General features: G+C 39.8%; 1 pseudogene; it reads right to left on the minus strand.

The window, feature by feature from the left end:
* Window positions 1-1,738: 1,738 nt before the first annotated feature.
* LOC107979726 lies at window positions 1,739-2,482 on the minus strand (annotated as a pseudogene).
* Between the last annotated feature and the right edge of the window lie 16,051 nt (window positions 2,483-18,533).

The following is an 18,533-nucleotide window of genomic DNA, read 5'->3' on the forward strand; positions in this document are numbered from 1 at the left end:
AAAGGAAAGTGTGAATCTGGACCTTGTAAGTTTTAAAAGCACCTTCTAAAGCAAGGGACTCCACCCAGTTCCTGCCACAGAAGTTTGAGAACTTAAGCACTGAAAAGTTTGATTCTGTTCCTTTTAACTGCACTCAAGAGTAAAATGCAATTAAGAAAACCTGTGAAGTGATTCATCTCTCTGTATGTGAAAGACTTTTTTACTAAATAAAGTCACTAAGGTGGATTAAATATATTTCCTGATGGCTCTGGAATTACTCACCCTCTTTTTCTTCCTGGTTAATTATATAAAGCAATTACAATGATATAATGTGTACAACAAAATACATTTTAAGTTCAGTAGAAGAGGAGGCAAGAGCACTCAATGTTTTAGAAAATATACAGTGATTTAATGGAGAGCTAGAGGTATGACTCAGTAATAGATTTGCATGCCATGTGTAAGACCCTGCATCCGTAGCACCACCCAAAAATTGAGTTGAATAACTAAAACAAAATAAAATAATCTTAAAGACTCATTAGTGGCTTCACAAACGCCATTTAGTACTCTCTGTTGGTGCAGATGGCTACATATTACAAAGCAACCAACCACTGTTTCTGATAAAGTTTCTTGGTAATTCAGCTTGCCAGGTAAAGCAGACAGGTGGTGAAGAATAAAGAAACTTTTCGAGGAAAAAAAAAAAAACATTACTAACGGCAATGTCCTGTGGCATGGCAAACAAGAACTGGGCATCTGAGTTTAGAAATGCCCCAATTATTGGCATGACTTCAAATGACTCTGAGACTCTGAAGCAATTTATCATCAGGTGTGGAATGTCAGCATTTGACAAGTGCTGCCCGGGTTCCCTTCTCTCTCCAGAATCCTGACTTTCCACCCAATAGTTGCCCTACTTGTACAGATAATTACTAATTCAGAACTCTTGTTCAAAGCATCACATCAGTCCTCCCTTGACCATCAACCATCCTAGAATAGCAACAATGACTAGAGGGAAAATCCTCCATTTGAGCCTTGTATGAATCCCCTGATGATTCAAAAGCATCCAGTGAAGGGAACCTAATAAAAGTACATCCACAGCTATGCACTTAACCTAGATAGCACCTGGCATGAAGACCTCCCTTAGTGGCCTCCAGTGAAGACCACTGCTGAAAGCATTTGAGACTTAGAGAGTACAGAGCCTTCCAAAAGTCCAAAGAACAAAACTGACTTCAAAGTTTTTGGCAGAGGTGCTGAGGATCCTTGGTATAAAATTCCATAAAACTGAAAATACTAAGAATTAATAGTGAAAATGTGTTGGTATTCTAGGGTACTTGTGTATATGAGGCAGGCCAATATTGTTATAATGAGACAAAGCAGATAAAATGAGGAGGCTCTGACCCATAGCTTTGGAAGTAGAATCAAAGAGATTGGATATTTTATTTCCAAGCTAGCACCATCATGCTTGAAACTCTGACAAATGCCCTGGGGTTGACTAGAAAGGTATTAGGGGTCTCCTGGAAAAAAATATCAACCACCTCAGCTACACAGAGACAAGGGCAAATAAAAGAATGACTGACAGCCACATTTAAGAGAACTAAGACAATATCTTAGTCTGCCTACTTTCCAAACATTCCCTTTACTGCTCTGAATATTCTTAGCTCACCCAGTATTCCCATTATTATTCACTGAAGGTTCTCATGTGCTCACTAGGAATAGTGTTTCTTTTTATTCAATGTGTGATTATTTATTTGTTATCTTTAAAGACTTATTTTTGACTGGACTCAGAAGTAGAAGCTCTCAGGGAGGACAGCCTACGTCTCTTGGCGATCTGATCCTGGAGCTTTTCTTTGGCTTCCTTCATTCTCTTGGGCAAAAGTTTAGCGTATTCTGCAGCCTCCTCCTTGTTTTTCTTTGTTTGTTGTTTCTTCAGAGCAACACGAGCCATTTGTGTTTCAGGATATGTGGAGTAACAAGATGCTGAATCTTGGGTGTTTTGGTCCTGGGCTTCTTACCTTCTTTGTTTAACAGCTTTCTCACAACATATTGGTGGACATCATCTTCTTTAGAGAGATTAAAAAGCTTTCACATTCTGCTAGCTCTTTGGGTCCCAACCGACGAGGAACAGTAGTATCTGTCAGTCCAGGAATATCCTTCTCTCCTTTTTTTTTTTTCAATAACCAAGTGAGAACACTCAGATTGGCATCCACAATGCATCCTCTAAGAGACTTGTGCATCCTCTCTCCAGTTCTCCTTGGTCTATAGCAAGAATGCCCCTTACTCAACAGCAGGCACACTCCGCCTTGGGTCAAAATGCCTTGCTACATGGGAAAACATTGTTTGTCATTCCTGCCACTGATTCAGACCACATAACCCTTCCACTCTTCACCCAGAGCATCAGCAGCTACTTCTGTGGCCATCACTTCTCATGGAACATACGAAGCTTGCGTTCATCGTCCAGTTTGATGAGTTTCTGGCAGCCAGTGGCAAGGAAGGAGATATTCAGCTTCATCTTCACACAGCCGACCACCCTAGGAATAGTGTTTCACTTCCCCGCCCTCCCCTTGTGTAGAACAGGGAGGAGGAATCAACAGCATCAAGAAGTGATTGTGGCCTGTGGGAGATAGGAGGAACAGTGTGAATTTCTCACCCTATCTCAGATGATAGAAGACAAAACAGCTCTAAGGGAAGCAGCCTCATGGTCCTTTTCAGTTCTCTACTCTGAAGGACCGACAGGATGTGAGAGCCGAAGCCACCTTCTAAGAGCCATGAGCTTTTTAACAGGGGATGGAAGCTAGAAGGCAAAGATAAGTGAGAGGGTGATGGGCCTAGGACATGGGGACATCATAAGATACTGACTGAATCACCCTATGAAGAAAAAGTAAGCCAACATTTGACTGAACCATTTTTCATGCAGACTACAGCCTTCAAGAGAGCTGGAACACAGTAATGGCAGCACAATGCCTCCATGATTCATGAAGCCTGAGGAATCTTGTAAGAAGGCTATTCCTAGTACCCAGTGTCTGCTCACAGCATCAAGCATACGCCTCACAGGGACAACATCATCTCCCCTGAAATTTTAAAAATGAATTTTCATGTAACTTTAAGTATTTATGCATATTTGGGTTCTCTTTTTTTTCTCTGGTACTCTATTCCTTTGCCACATTTTCATGTCTCCCTGGTGTCTGGTGTGGTTTCTCTACTTTCCTTGCTAATTTAGCTTAATGAATCCTACAAACTAAAGTAGAAACTTCTCCAAAAATTAAAACAATATAAATAATAATGACAATAATAATAAACAATTCAAGCTTCCTTATAGGATCCTGATGGACTTAGAAGGTCGAGTTGGAAAGTTCTTCCTCCACCCTCACCTGAGCAGCAGAATGTGCCCTGTTAATAAACAATGCAACAAAGACAGAAAGGAACTAAAATTAGAGCTGTGCTGGAGCTCTGACATTTCAGATGATATTAAACCCACAAACTGGCACTTACAAATGATGGGAAACACACAGGAGACAAACACATCTGCTACTTGAAGTTTGAAATGTAAAATTAAGAGTCAGAAGATGCCATAGAGCCTGAACTGGCCATCTTCTATAACCAGGCAAGGCCTCAAGTGGAAGGATTGAGATACTAACCCAGTCACAAAACCTTTGACCTACAATTTGTCCTGTCTGCAGTGTTCAGGGACCAAGGCCTAGAAGAATCATCATCAAAGACCCCAGAGAAACTTCATCCAGCAATTGATGGGAGCAGAGGAATAGTCCCACAGACAAACAGGCTGAGCTCACAGAGTCCTGTGGAGAAGGGGGAGAATTGGAGGAACCAGAGGGGACAGGGACACCTTGGGACCTTGACCCAAAGAATCAATTGACCAGGACTCATGGGGACCTCAGAGAGATCAGGGAGCCTGTAAGATTCTGACCTAGATCCTCCACATATACATTATGGCTGAGTAGTTTGGTGTTCTTGTTGGACTCCCAGTAGTAGGAGCAGGGGCCATCTCTGACTTTTGCCTGCCTGTGGAACCCTTTGCCTCCTACTGGGTTGTCTCATCCAGCTTTGATATGATGGCATGTGCCGGGTATTATTGTAGCATATTAGGCCATGTTTGATTGATGTCCCTGGGAGGTCTTCTCTTTTCTGAGGGAAAGGGAATATGAGGGATAGAGACTGGGGGAGGGGAGAGAGGGGAAATTGTAATTGGGATGTAGTATATGACAGAAGAATTAAAAAAGAAAGACAAACAAAAAGAAGAAGAAAAAAGAAGGGGATGCAGACAATGCCTGAAGGATTTCACAACAGTCAAAGAGAAAGAAGAAAACATCATTTTCCCAGCTCATGGACTTAGGTACAGAGAGGCTCAGACACATGGCTCCTGAAATAATATTCCTAGGGCCCAGTCTTGATTCAAGATCCTTTGGCTTCAGCCTCCCAAGTCTCGTGATAAAAAGGACAAACTACTACATACAGGTTTTCATTTATTACATGAAGTAGGTAGCATTTGATTATACCATGGACTGGCCCAATTGATGAATGTGTAGCTAAGTCTGGGAACGCAACCCTCACCCTTTCCAGCTAAGGTGAGTATTCTCCATTCACAGGGTCATAATTCTGTGAATGCTGATTAAGTCTGATCCCAGAGTTCATTACTACCTCATCATGCTGACTGATAACAGACAGAAGAATGGACATGGCATCTTAGTCAAATAAAGTAAGCAGCTACTGTAGTACCTTAAGATATGATCGACTTCAGCTGCACATATGGGCAAATGAAACCAAAACCCACATATATGAGGCATGATGGCACTGACAGCAAATAAGATTTTATAAAAATTACCTAGAACCTACTTAGCATAACCAGCCAGAAATACTGTGAGGCACCTCAACCTTAGAAAAATAGATATCATTTTAGTGGAATCTTAAACTGTGGCTGTATTGAGTAGATAAAGAAACTTCTAGTAACATGCTACTTTGAAAAGAGAGTCAGGACAGATTTTAGAATACCAACTCTTCATAAAACTCTGTGTATCCTAATTGAACTCAACAGAATTGCTGAACTGTAGCTCTTACATGCAAAGTCATCCTATAGCTGACAGGGGGATGAGTCTAGTAGGATGAATTAGATACTATCCACAAGGTGCGTGGAAGCTTGGTGCTTACATTAGTAGAAATGGCATGAGTATCATTAGCAATCTTTAAAACATGGGTCTTCAGTTTTTAAGGAAAAGATAGATTTGAGACTGAATTGTCATAATGACAGCTTATGTCAATTATTGAGGATTTTTGATCATTGACCTGAGAATTACAAAGCATAGCAAGGTAGGAAGATACTGGCTTGTTCCAAACAACAAGGTTGCCAAAAAGAGAGCCCTGCCTAACTCCTAGTCCCAAGGGGGGAAAAAAACTTCTAAAGGAACACCCAATATTGGTTTGGGGCCTAGGACTATAATTCAGTCAGTGGATTACCTATCTAGTATCCATGAAGCCTTTAGTTTAATGACTTACACCCACTCTCATAAATTAGGTTTGTAGACTTACACCTGTAATCCCAGCACTCAGGAGATAGAGGCAGGCAGAAACATAAATTCTAAGTCATCCTTGTTGTAATTTAAGAAAAGTGACACTCAAGAGAAAAATGCAACAGGGTTCAAGCAGGGTTTTTTTTATTAGAAAAAGGTTTTTTTTTTATTTTATCATAAAAAGGGGAAAGGGAAGGGGGAAGACCGGCCTCTGGAGACAGAAGCAGCAAGAGAGGGGAGAAAGGAAAAGGGGGAGAGGGGAGGAGGGGGAACAGAGAGAAAGAAGGAGAGAAAGAAAGATGGAAAGAAAGAAGGGAAGAAAGAAAGAAAGAAAGAAAGAAAGAAAGAAAGAAAGAAAGAAAGAATGAAAGAAAGAAAGAGAAAGAATGAAAGAAAGAAAGAAAGAAAGAAAGAAAGAAAGAAAGAAAGAAAGAAAGAAAGAAAGAAAGAAAGAAGAGAAGGATGGGAGGTGGGCAGAGCCCTTTTAAAACTGAACATTGTGAATGCACAGGTGGTGCTCTTAGTGTCTGCAGCTGAGGGTGTATCCTGTCAGAACCCCAAGGACAGGCCAGTACAGATGCCTGAATACTAGCAATTCTCACCAGCATCATAAGTTAGAATCAATCTACTCTGGGATATGTTAAACCCTATATCTAAGAGGCAGATACAGAGAAAGACAGAGAGAAGTTCAGTAGAAAGAAATCTCATGACTATCATATCTGGGTCCCCATGTCACAGCCTCATTACAGCAGTCAGTATTGGCTGAACAAAGCTTTCCAGCTTCAAGAATCACACTGACAATGGCTTGTTTTGTTGAACCCATGCTTTGCCTATCCAGTGGGGTTCATTCTGTCAGTGATACTCACAACATAATTACAAGATGTAACTGGTCATCCTCATCTTTATAATCAATCAGATGTTCACAATAATTCAGCCAGTTGAGTCATGTAATGGTCTCTGATCAAGGATGACAAGTTCTTGTCACAGTTTTCAGTTTCTTTCAAAGTCACAGGGAACCTGTGACTGGCTTCAGGCTGGTCCTGGTTCTTAGAGTAGAGTAGCTGTATTGTTGCAGGAAACTTGGGTCTAATCTTCATCTTTTGTGCTACTCTTGTTCTTAAGGAAACTCTGATTTCAGATCCCCAAATACAACCCACCTGAATTCTTTGATCTTTCATGACAACAATATTCTGAGATAATAATGTGATCGCTATACAGTGCTAAGTGTTCTACAAATGAAGTTGTAGACAGGTTATCAGTGGACTGTGGCAGCCTCAAAAGTTCCACAAACACTTAATGGTCTATAAAACCAAAGCTATTTTCATAAAATTGTTTTCTTGTTTAATGGTTGCTTGCCTTGAATGACCAGCTTATTTGCTTCATTTTAGGAAAACGTATTACAAATATTCAAATGTTAAAATCTGTAGGGGAAGCGGCGTGGCTACAGCTTCCCCTACAAAAATCTTAATAGGTCTCTCTGCCATTGATTCCATGAATACATGGCAGTTCCACTCACAACTCAAGGGATACATTGTCCTTCCTTGGAGAAGACAAGTATAGGAAACATGTAGGTCTTCCTGCTCACAGACAAGCATTAGAGAAACCATGAATGTTAAATACGCATTGTCTCTTCAAAGAGAGAGATGTATAACCTGTTTGCTGCCCAGAAAACTGGGAAGAGGTGTGATTAATATCCTGGTGACCTCTGCACTATCTGTTTGGCCAGGTCCCAAGAGCTCCCCCAAACCCTATCTTGAGCCTTTTATCTCAATAAATCTATAACATTATCCTCCCCAGACCCTTATCATGTACTTTTTTTTTTTTTTTTTACCTTGAGCTTGCTTTCTCAGTCTATAGAACCTATCTTTACGGAAGATGACACTTGTACTTTATAAGAGCTTTGATGTAGTCATGTCTGAAGCTTTGTTATGCACATGGAATTGAGTTAAAAATCAGCAGAAAACTTTTTTCCAAATTGTGCTGTGTTTAAAAATGCCTAAAATAGCTACCCAGTGTCAGACTTTCAAAGTTTGAACCAACACTGTCTACTGAGTCATGCTCAACCAGACTTCCTTCTTACCTCTCTTTGGTCAACACTCTGCTAGCTGTGCTGTTTGCAGAGACCGCCCCCCCAAACAGACCAGTGCTTTGAGAAGCTGAAGATTGATAACATCCCCACTTCTTATTTGATCACATAGAATATGGCTAATATAATAAAGGACTGGGACTCAATAAAGGCTTAAGTGTTATTGCTTCATTGTGGACCTGTCTCAGTGAAAGTTTTTGTATTTGTTTCTCTGTGTTTATCATAAATGTATGGCAATGAAGACCCTGGGAACAGTTAGTGCAGCTTGCTGTCACTCCCTTGGCCTCCTTTTACCCATCATTGCTTTTGCAACATCAGTGCAAATGTCAACATTGAAAATAAAAGAAAGGTGAATTCATTGACAGTGATAAAATTTGACCTTTCTAGAGAATAATAGAAATTTAGAAGGCTTAACTCACTCTTGGGAGCTCTCCACTTCTTACAGATTTTTCTGATGAAATTAGTGGTAATATTAACAAATGTGATTTTTATGTTGTAGTATAAAATATAACTATAATTAGAAACCTTCAAAACTCTGGGGAATGATATTTAATAAATTAATACAGTTATATTATAAAATCATGCATGAGTGAAAAACCTGCTTGAAGTGCAAGGCCCCTGGATTTTGCAGGAATAGATTACAAGATGCTCAGTAATGTTTTCAGATTGCTTCTTGCAATTGACCTTTTAAAAGCTGCCATTTGTCATACTTGTCAAACTTTGGTGTAGTATCAAAGAAATAAGTCTATAATTACTATTGAAATACTCCTTCATGCCAACTGGGGGTGACACATATCTTTAGTCCCAGCACTCTGGAGACAGGCAGGCAGATTTCTGTGAGTTCAAAACCAACTAGGACTATAGAGAAAGTTCTTGGACAACCAGAGCTACATAAATAAACCATGCATCAAAAAACAAAAACAAAAATAAAAGAAAGAAGAGAAGAGAAGAAATGCCCCTTCATTTTAAATACATGGAAACAGAAATGGTTAATTTTCAAATACTTCAAACAAAACACCATATTGCCACAGATTGAATGCAAAATCAAGGAAAGCCAGCTCTCTCACCAAGCCAGACAAAAAAGAGATTTCAAAAGCATGGAGCAATGCTATTACCTCACTAAAATTTTGTTTTAGTAAATATGATTGTTGTTAATAAATACATTGGCATATGATGAATTTATTATTTTTTGTTTTTCATTTTGGGGGGACATGTTTTCTTTATGCAAACAGTACTGACTGTATGGGAACTCACTTTGTACATCAGGCTCTCCTCAAACAAACATAGATCTGCCTGCCTTTGCCTCCCAAATGCTGGGGTTAAAGGTTTGTGCCACCACCTCCTGGATTACTGTTGACATCCTAAATGAACAAGTACATTTGTTCAAGGTTTTCTCAATTTTAATTCCCAGTAAGTAAGTATCAATAGTTAGAACCACATAGTGCATAAAATCTCTGAGGCTCTTCAAGGAAATTTAAGAGATAGAAGATGAAGAAAGACATAAAGATGATAAAGTTTGAGAGGTACTGCCCAAATTCAATTAATCAGGAGAGATCCCATGTCCTTTGTGTGAAACAATGAGAATATCTTCATAACAGTCCAAATTCTTACTCTCTGAACTTATGTGTTACTTTACATGGCAACAGTTGGACTTAGGCTAGCAGTCACCAATAAATTTTCTCAGCAGCTACATCTTGGTAATCCAGGAGGACCTAATAAATCACAAGAGTTCTCGGATGTAAAAGAATGAAAGAGAAAGTCTGTGTGAGACCAATTTAGTGTGAGGAAGACTCAAGCAGCCACTGCAAGCACTGCAAAGGGCAGGGTTGCAGGACCAATGCTGCAGCTGCCTCTACTGACTAGAAAATTCAGGAAACATAATGTTCCCTGAAGCATGCAGAAAAGCACGCAGTCCTTCCATAAACTTTATCTTAGCCACGCAATTCCCCTTTTGGGTTTCTGACTCCCAGAACGTGAAGATAAGAAATGTGTTTTTCTTTAAACCATGGTCAATTTGAAATTTACATAAATCAAAAGATCCTAGGGATAAGCTAATATTAAGAAATTCTTCCAAGAATCTGTGCTCTGGGGAAATGACTTACTACAAAGAGTCGGGCTTTGTTAAGTAAGACTCAGGGATGCTCCCTTAGTCCACCTAGGGAAAAGCCAGGCACAGGCCCTCCAAATTCCTATTCTGTGCCTCATATGTGATAAGCTGAATTCTGTCAATAGGAGCAAAACATTTTAAGCAAATTTTAGTCAAGCCTCCTTTCTCTGTCTTGAACTTTCACCCACACTTGAGCACAACCAGCATATATCCTTACTGTAATAGTGTCCCCTATGAGTGAGGTGACCTCAGGGGTAAAGAATCCTCTGATGGACAGTCTCATTATGCCGTCCATCTCCCCAGACCATGTTCTATGTTTGTATATAGCCTTGTTTGTCCTTCCTCATTGAGGAAAAGTCTTTTCTCTTGACATACTAACCCCTGATGATGTCACAATCAGCACTGCCCCTGTTGTGCTGCTTCTCATCCATCTGGCACTAATCCTAAGAAAGTGTCTCCCTGAATCTGTAGTTGATTATTATCTGGTACCACTGACATTATGGTGACTTATGAGAGCAGGAAGAAACTGATACTTCAGTCTACCTCAGCAAATAGTAGCATACTCTCCAAAACTAGCCTAAGGGAATGAACAAAGCAGGAGGGGGAAATAATTTCGTGGTTTCCTACTTACTTACCATTTCTGACAGATGGCAGAATGGTGGTAGCCATACCAAAGGTGGGGAAGATAGGAAATTGAACAAAGATTAACTGAAGTGAGGATTTTTTGTGCAATGGAACCACCAACCCTTCAATGAAATCTTACAGGTGACACAACAGAAGTCTCCAAAGAATTATCCTCAAATCCTTCGTGGCCTGGAGTATAGATCACCTCCACCCAGAGGACTGTCCCAAATTGCCAATAGGAAGAGCACTTTGGCCTGCTGGAACCACTTCCTCTGGTACCAGTTTACAGGTGGGAATCCATTTCACTTAAAACACAAAGCAGTAAAGTGAGAACCAACACAGATTATACCATTCCCTAGCTGGGGAGTGACTAACATGACTCTCTCAAGGAGTTCCTCGTGAGAGCTAGCATTTGCCATGTTGTTCTTACGGTTTGAACATCAGGAGGCACCATACAATCAATACTGGCAGCAGGCATGGTAAAGCACAAAATGATACCCTTTACTTAAAAAGTTAATTTTTACCTCTGGAAATCACCCTGATGCACCAGATTCGTGAGTAACTTCCACTGCTATTTTAATGACTTTCAGTTGTCATTCTTTAGTTTAAAGTTTAAATGAAGACATGGTAGGGATCCATGGATTTCCTTAGTGCATACAGCCAAATCAATGAGTAAGTCACACATGTAATCACACAACCATAGCAGCACACTTCCATTGTGATGTATGGCTCCACCGCAGAGTTCTTCTTAACTCTCCCTTTGTAAACCATTGATTGCACTTTTTTTTCTTTCCGGAACACCAACTCCTGGGAAAGAAATAGCTGTGATAAAGACAGTGCACCTACCCTGTCTTTGGATATCTCCAAGTCTTTCACACAGTAGGTAAAAGTCAGAGTTTCATGTTTACCATCCTATGAAATGCAGAACAGGCAATTTGGAATATCTCATAAAATGAGAAAGCTTTAGATGGGGAAATCTACCTACCAACAGCCACACTGCTGGGCATGTTTTATTACTATTCCTTTCCTCTTTTTGGATCATAGCAACCAGTCTGTATTTCCCCCTGCAGCTTGTAATTTGCATGATACCTTTTCCAGCTGAGTGGCCTATGACGGGGCTACAGCTCTTCTCAAAGAAGCACATGGGACCAGACCTCACACATGCTCTTACTGTTTCCAACTGGCTGTCTGACAAAACTGCACTTGTGCCCCTGTAAACCTTGGAAATATAGAGGGAATTAGGAAAAATAGAAACACAGGTGGTACCTCAAATCAATCAAAGATGTCCATAGAGAGATTGAGTCTCTGGCCCACCTTTTGTCCCTAGCTATACACAGAGGCTTCCTAAACTGATCTCTGAGGTGTTTTGAGAAAGAGATAGCTTCTTGCCATTAGACAAGGCTAATATTGTTGTGAAAGTGAATTTTTTATTTTAGTCAATTTATGTTAGTTAAAATGTAACCTTAAATAATCTCACATGACTACTATTTAGATAGCAGAGAATCTTTTTCATAGCCTAACAAAAAAAAGTTTTCTGACATTTTTATATAAAATTACATAGATTATATGGGTCCATAGTAATAACTGTCTTCTCATAGTGTGTTCTAAATTCAAACTCCTCAAGTTATCCAGACCTGAAGTTTTGCCTCTAGATTTTGATTATTTCATGTTTCAATGTTATATACCTCACCCTTCAGGGCTGCTGGAACAGGTAGCTTATAAGCAACAAGAATGTACTTCTCAGTTGGGGAGGCTGGGTGGGCCAAAGTAAGGGTGCCAGTGGGTTCAGTGTCTTGTGAGTATGAGGGTTGTAGATGGTGCCTACTAGCTGTATGCTCACAAGTGGGGAAAGTGACTGAGTTCCCTTAGGTCTCTCCTGCAAGATCAGTCTTGTCATTCACGAGCATTCTACCCTTGAGATCAGATCTCCCCAAAGCCCCAATTCCTAACACCATAAGGGTTAGGATTTCTTTCTTTTTTATTTAAAAAAAATTCTTTTTTCATTTTACATACCAACCCCAGTTCCCCCTCCCTCCCTTCTCCTGCAATCCACATCCCTCCTTCCCACCCCTCATCCACTCCTCAGAGGAGGTAAGGCCTTCCTTGGGGAGTCAACAAAGTCTAGCATAACAAGTTGAGATAGGACAATGCCCCTCCCCCTATATCAAAGTTGAGCAAGGTATCCCTCTATAGGAAATGGGCTCCAAAGAGCCAGTTCATGTACCCAGGATAGGTTCTGGTTCCACTGTGAGGGCCCCCACCAACAGATCAAGCTACATAACTATCACTGACATTCAGAGGGGCTAGTTTGGCCCCATGCAGGTTCCCCAGCTGTCAGTCCATAGTCTTTGAGCTCCCACTAGCTCTTGTCACCTCTTTCTTTTTTTTTTTTCTTTCCTTTTTTTAAAAATTCTTCCCTCATAAAATACATGCCAATCGATCTGACGCAAGGGACCAACCTGCCAGACCCAGTTTAGCAGTGGCGGGTTCCGAACACCGAACACCCAGAGGCAGCACGGCCTCCATCCGCCTGCCCAGGTAGGCCAGGGGCTGTTTCTGGCTCCTGCTCGTCATCGCTGCTCAGAGTCATCTGACGCAAGTGACCTGCATGCCATACGGGGTTTGGCAGCCGGATGCTACACCTCAAGGCTTAGTGACAGCTCTGCCTCCAACTGCCGACCAAGGGGGATCCGGCACACCAGAACACTGCTGACACCCGGGTAACAGTGACACCTCCATCCACGAGAAGAGGACCAACATCAGAGTATTGGGTCTGTTTGCATCTACCAGAAGGGAACCGTGGTCCCACACCCACCAGGAGATCAAGAAACACTTGCTACACCCACCAGAAGAAATGATGAGAAGAGGACAAGGTAAAAGCACATCCAACAACAGAAAACCCAATATGACAACACCGGAGACTAGGAACCATACACCAGTAAGACCTCAACATCATGATGCAGATGAACCCAGAAGAGAATGACCTTAAAAATATCTTCAGGAAAATGATAAAGAACCTCAAAGAGGACATGAGAAAATCCCTTAAAGAAATTGAAGACAAAACAAACCAAAAAATACAAGAAACAGTTCAAGACCTAAAAACTGAAATAGAGACAATAAAGAAAGCACAATCTGAGGGAATTCTGGAAATAGAAAAGCTGGGTAAACAATCAGGAACTACAGATGTAAGCATAACCAACAGAATACAAGAGGTGGAAGAGAGAATCTCAAGAGTTGAAGACACACTAGCAGAAATAGATTCATCAACCAAAGAAAATCTTAAGTCCAACAAATCCCTAACACAAAATATCCAGGAAATACGGGATACCGTGAAAAGACAAAACCTAAGAATAATAGGTATAGAAGAAGGTGAAGAAATCCAACTCAAAGGCACAGAAAACATATTCAACAAAATCATAGAAGAAAACTTTCCCAACCTAAAGAAAGACATGCCAATGAAAATACAAGAAGCCTACAGAACACCAAATAGACTGAACCCCAAAAAAAGGTCACCTCACTACATAATAATCAAAACACCAAGCATACACAACAAAGAGAAAATATTAAGAGCAGCAAAGGAAAAAGGTCAAGTAACCTATAAAGGCAAACCTATCAGAATAACACTGGACTTTTCCTTGGAAACTCTGAAAGCCAGAAGGTCCTGGATAGATATTCTACCTACACTAAGAGACCATGTATGCCAGCCCAGACTACTATACCCAGCAAAGCTTTCAATCATTATAGATGGAGAAAACAAGATATTCCATGACAAAACCAGATTCAAACAATACATATCTACCAATCCAGCCCTACAGAAAGTACTGGAAGGTAAACTACAACCCAGGGAAGTTAACTGCAACCAGAAAAACATAGGCAGTAGATAATCTCAACTTACCAACAGACAAAAGAAAAAAGGGATAGAATCCCCAACATAATCTTGCCACTATCATCATATCAAAAACAAACAAGAATGATCAATAATCAATGGTCATTAATATCCATCAACATTAATGGTCTTAACTTCCCTATAAAAAGACACAAATTAGCAGAATGGATAAGAAGACAGAATCCTTCCTTCTGCTGCATACAAGAAACTCACCTCAACCTCAAAGACAGACGGTACCTAAGAATTAAAGGTTGGGGAAAGATCTTCCAATCAACTGGACCCAAAAAACAAGCAGGGGTAGCAATCCTAATATCCAATAAATTGGACTTTAAAGTAAAATCAGTCAAAAGAGATAAAGAAGGTCATTTCCTACTCATCACAGAGAAATCCATCAGGATGAAGTCTCAATTCTGAACATTTATGCCCCAAATACAAAGGCATCCACATTTGTAAAAAGAAACTTTACTAAAACTCAAATCACACATAAAACCACACACACTAAGAGTGGGAGATTTCAACACCCCACTCTCACCACTGGACAGGAACATCAGACAGAAACTTAACAAAGAAACAAAAGAACTAATAGAAGTTATGGCTCAATTGGACTTAACAGATATCTATAGAACATTCCACCCAAATACAAAACAATTTACATTCTTCTCAGCACCACATGGAACCTTCTCTAAAATCAACCACATACTTGGCAACATAGCAAACCTCAACAAGTACAAAAAAATTGAAATAACCCCCTGTGTCTTATCAGACCACCATGCTTTAAAATTAGAATTCAACAACAAGAACTACAGAAAACCTACAAACTCATGGAAATTAAGTAACACCCTATTGCACAATTCATGGGTCCAGGAAGAAATAAAAAAAGAAATTAAAGATTTCCTAGAATTCAATGAGAATTCAGACACAACATATCCAAACCTATGGGACACTCTGAAAACAGTGCTAAGAGGAAAGTTCATAGCGCTAAATGCCCACAAGAAGAAACAGGAGAATAATCATACTAGAGAATTAACAGCACAACTGAAAGCTTTAGAAAACAAAGAAGCCAATACACCCCGGAGGAGCAGATGCCAGGAAATAATCAAATTGAGGGCTGAAATCAATAAAATGGAAACTAGGAGAACAATACAAAGAATCAATATAACAAAAAGTTGGTTCTTCGAGAAAATCAACAAGATAGACAAACCTTTATCCAAACTTACCAAACAACAAAGAGTGAATGCAAATTAATAAAGTCAGGAATGAAAAGGGGGTCATAACAACAGACACAGAGGAAATTCAGAGAATCATGAGGTCATACTTTGAAAACCTATATTCCTCAAAATTTGAAAATCTAAAGGAAATGGACAATTTTCTGGACAGATTTCATTTTCCAAAATTAAATCAAGAACTGATAAGCAACTTAAATAGACCTATAACCTCTAATGAAATTGAAGCAGTCATTAGAAGTCTCCCAACCAAAAAAAGCCCAAGGTCAGAGGACTTCAATGCAGAATTCTACCAGAAATTCAAAGTACAGCTAATACCAATTCTTCTCAAAGTATTCCACACAATAGAAGCAGAAGGGTCATTACCAAACTCTTTTTATGAGGCCACAATAACCTTGATACCCAAGCCACACAAAGACACAACTAAGAAAGAAAACTACAGACCAATATCCCTCATGAACATTGATGCAAAAATTCTCAATAAAATCTTGGCAAATCGAATCCAAGAACACATCAGAGAAATCAGCCATCCCGATCAAGTAGGCTTCATCCCAGGGGTGCAAGGATGGTTCAACATACGAAAATCCATCAATGTAACCCACCATATAAACAGACTGAAGAAAAAATCACATGATCATCTCACTAGATGCCAAAAAAGCCTGTGACAAAAATCCAACATCCCTTCATGGTAAAGGTCCTGGAGAAATCAGGGATAAACAGGAACATACCTCAACATAATAAAAGCAATATACAGCAAGCCAACAGCTAACATCAAATTAAATGGAGAGAAACTCAATGCAATTCCTCTAAAATCAGGTACAAGACAAGGCTGTCCACTCTCTCCATAACTTCAATATTGTCCTTTAAGTTCTAGCTAGAGCAATAAGACAACAAAAGGAGATCAAGGGAATACAAATCGGAAAGGAAGAAGTTAAACTCTCACTATTGGCAGATGATATGATAGTCTACATAAGTGACCCTAAAAACTTAACCAGGGAACTCCTACAGCTGATAAATACCTTCAGCAAAGTGGTAGGATACAAGATTAACTCAAAAACATCTGTAGCATATGGATGACACATTGGTGGAGAAAGAAATCAGAGAAGCATCACCCTTTACAATTGCCACAAACATCACAAAATACCTTGGAGTAACGCTAACCAAAAAAGTGAAAGACCTGACCCGTAAGAATTTTGAGTCTCTAAGAAAGAAATTAAAGAAGATACCAGAAAAATGGAAAGATCTCCCATGCTCTTGGATAGGCAGGATCAACATAGTAAAAATGGCAATCTTGCCAAAAGCAATCTACAGATTCAATGCAATCCCCATCAAAATCCCAACACAATTCTTCACTGACCTTGAAAGAACAATTCTCAACTTTATATGGAGAAACAAAAGACCCAGGATAGCCAAAACAACCCTGTACAATAGAGGAACTTCTGGAGGCATCACCATCCCTGACTTCAAGCTCTATTATAGAGCCATAATCCTGAAAACAGCTTGGTATTGGCGCAAAAATAGACAGGTAGACCAATGGGATAGAGTTGAAAACCCTGAAATTAACCCACACACCTACAAACACCTGATTTTTGATGAACAATCCAAATATATACGCTGGAACAAAGAGAACATCTTCAACAAATGGTGCTGGCATAACTGGTTGCAGACATGTAGAAGACTGCAGTTAGACCCAAGCCTATCGCCCTGCACAAAACTTAAGTCAAAACGGTCAAAGACCTCAACATAAACCCAGCCACACTGAACCTACTAGAAGATAAAGTGGGAAATACCCTTGAATTAATCAGTACAGGAGACTGCTTCCTGAACATAACACCAGTAGCACAGACACTGAGGTCAACAATTAATAAATGGGACCTCCTGAAACTGAGAAGCTTCTGTAAGGCAAAAGGCATAGTCAGCAAGACAAAACAGCAGCCCACAGAATGGGAAAAGATATTCACCAACCCCCACATCTGACAGAGGGCTGATCTCCAAAATATACAAAGAAGTCAAGAAGCTAGTCTCGGAAACACCAAACAATCCAATTAAAAAATGAGGTACAGAACTAAGTAGACAATTCTCGATAGAGGAATCTAAAATGGCTGAAAGACACATAAGAAAGTGTTCAACATCCTTAGCCATCAGGGAAATGCAACACAAAACAACTCTGAGATACCATCTTACTTCTGTCAGAATGGCTAAAATCAAAAATACCAATGACAGTTTATGCTGGAGAGGATGCAGAGAAAGAGGAACACTCCTTCACTGCTGGTGGGAGTGCCAATTTGTACAGCCACTTTGGAAATCAGTATGGCGACTCCTCAAGAAAATGGGAATGAGTCTACCACAAGATCCAGCAATTCCACTCCTAGGCATATACCCAAAAGAAGCACATTCATATAACAAGGACATATGTTCAACCATGTTCATAGCAGCATTATTTGTAATAGCCAGAAACTGGAAGCAGCCTAGATGCACCTCAACTGAAGAATGGATACAGAAAATGTGGTACATTTACACAATGGAGTACTCCTCAGCAGAAAGAAACAATGGAATCTTGAAATTTGCAGGAAAATGGATGGAACTCGAAGAAACCATTCTGAGCAAGGTAGCCCAATCATAAAAACACAAACATGATATGTACTCACTCATATGTGGACCTGCTTTATGATACATAGTACAGACCGTGCTTTATCAGAGCTGTTTTTAATGATGTTGCTCAGAATGGTTTCCTTCCAGATGATGATTGAGAAGCTAATTTTTAAAAAAAAAAGTGGTGCCAGGTACCACAAGAATAACAGAACTGTGCTGTTTTTCTGGGATTTTGTTTTTTACTTTTTTTTTAATGGAGAGTGCTGGATGTCTCTACAATTTTGTTCAAATGACTGCAGAACCTGGAAAAGCTGTTGCTGCTATTGATGCATAACATACTGTCATTATTGGTATATATATATATATATATATATATATATATATATTTGAATTTTTGGAAACTTTAGCTGTGCTGTCAACTTTGGAAAAAAGTATCCCAGTTTACCGTGTTGAGTTGGCATTGTACAAAAATTAACAGCCATATTGGTCTAGAAATATTGAACTTAATTTTTTCCATTTGTAC

Source organism: Cricetulus griseus, assembly GCF_003668045.3.
Source record: "Cricetulus griseus strain 17A/GY chromosome 1 unlocalized genomic scaffold, alternate assembly CriGri-PICRH-1.0 chr1_1, whole genome shotgun sequence".
NCBI classification, from domain to species: domain Eukaryota; kingdom Metazoa; phylum Chordata; class Mammalia; order Rodentia; family Cricetidae; genus Cricetulus; species Cricetulus griseus.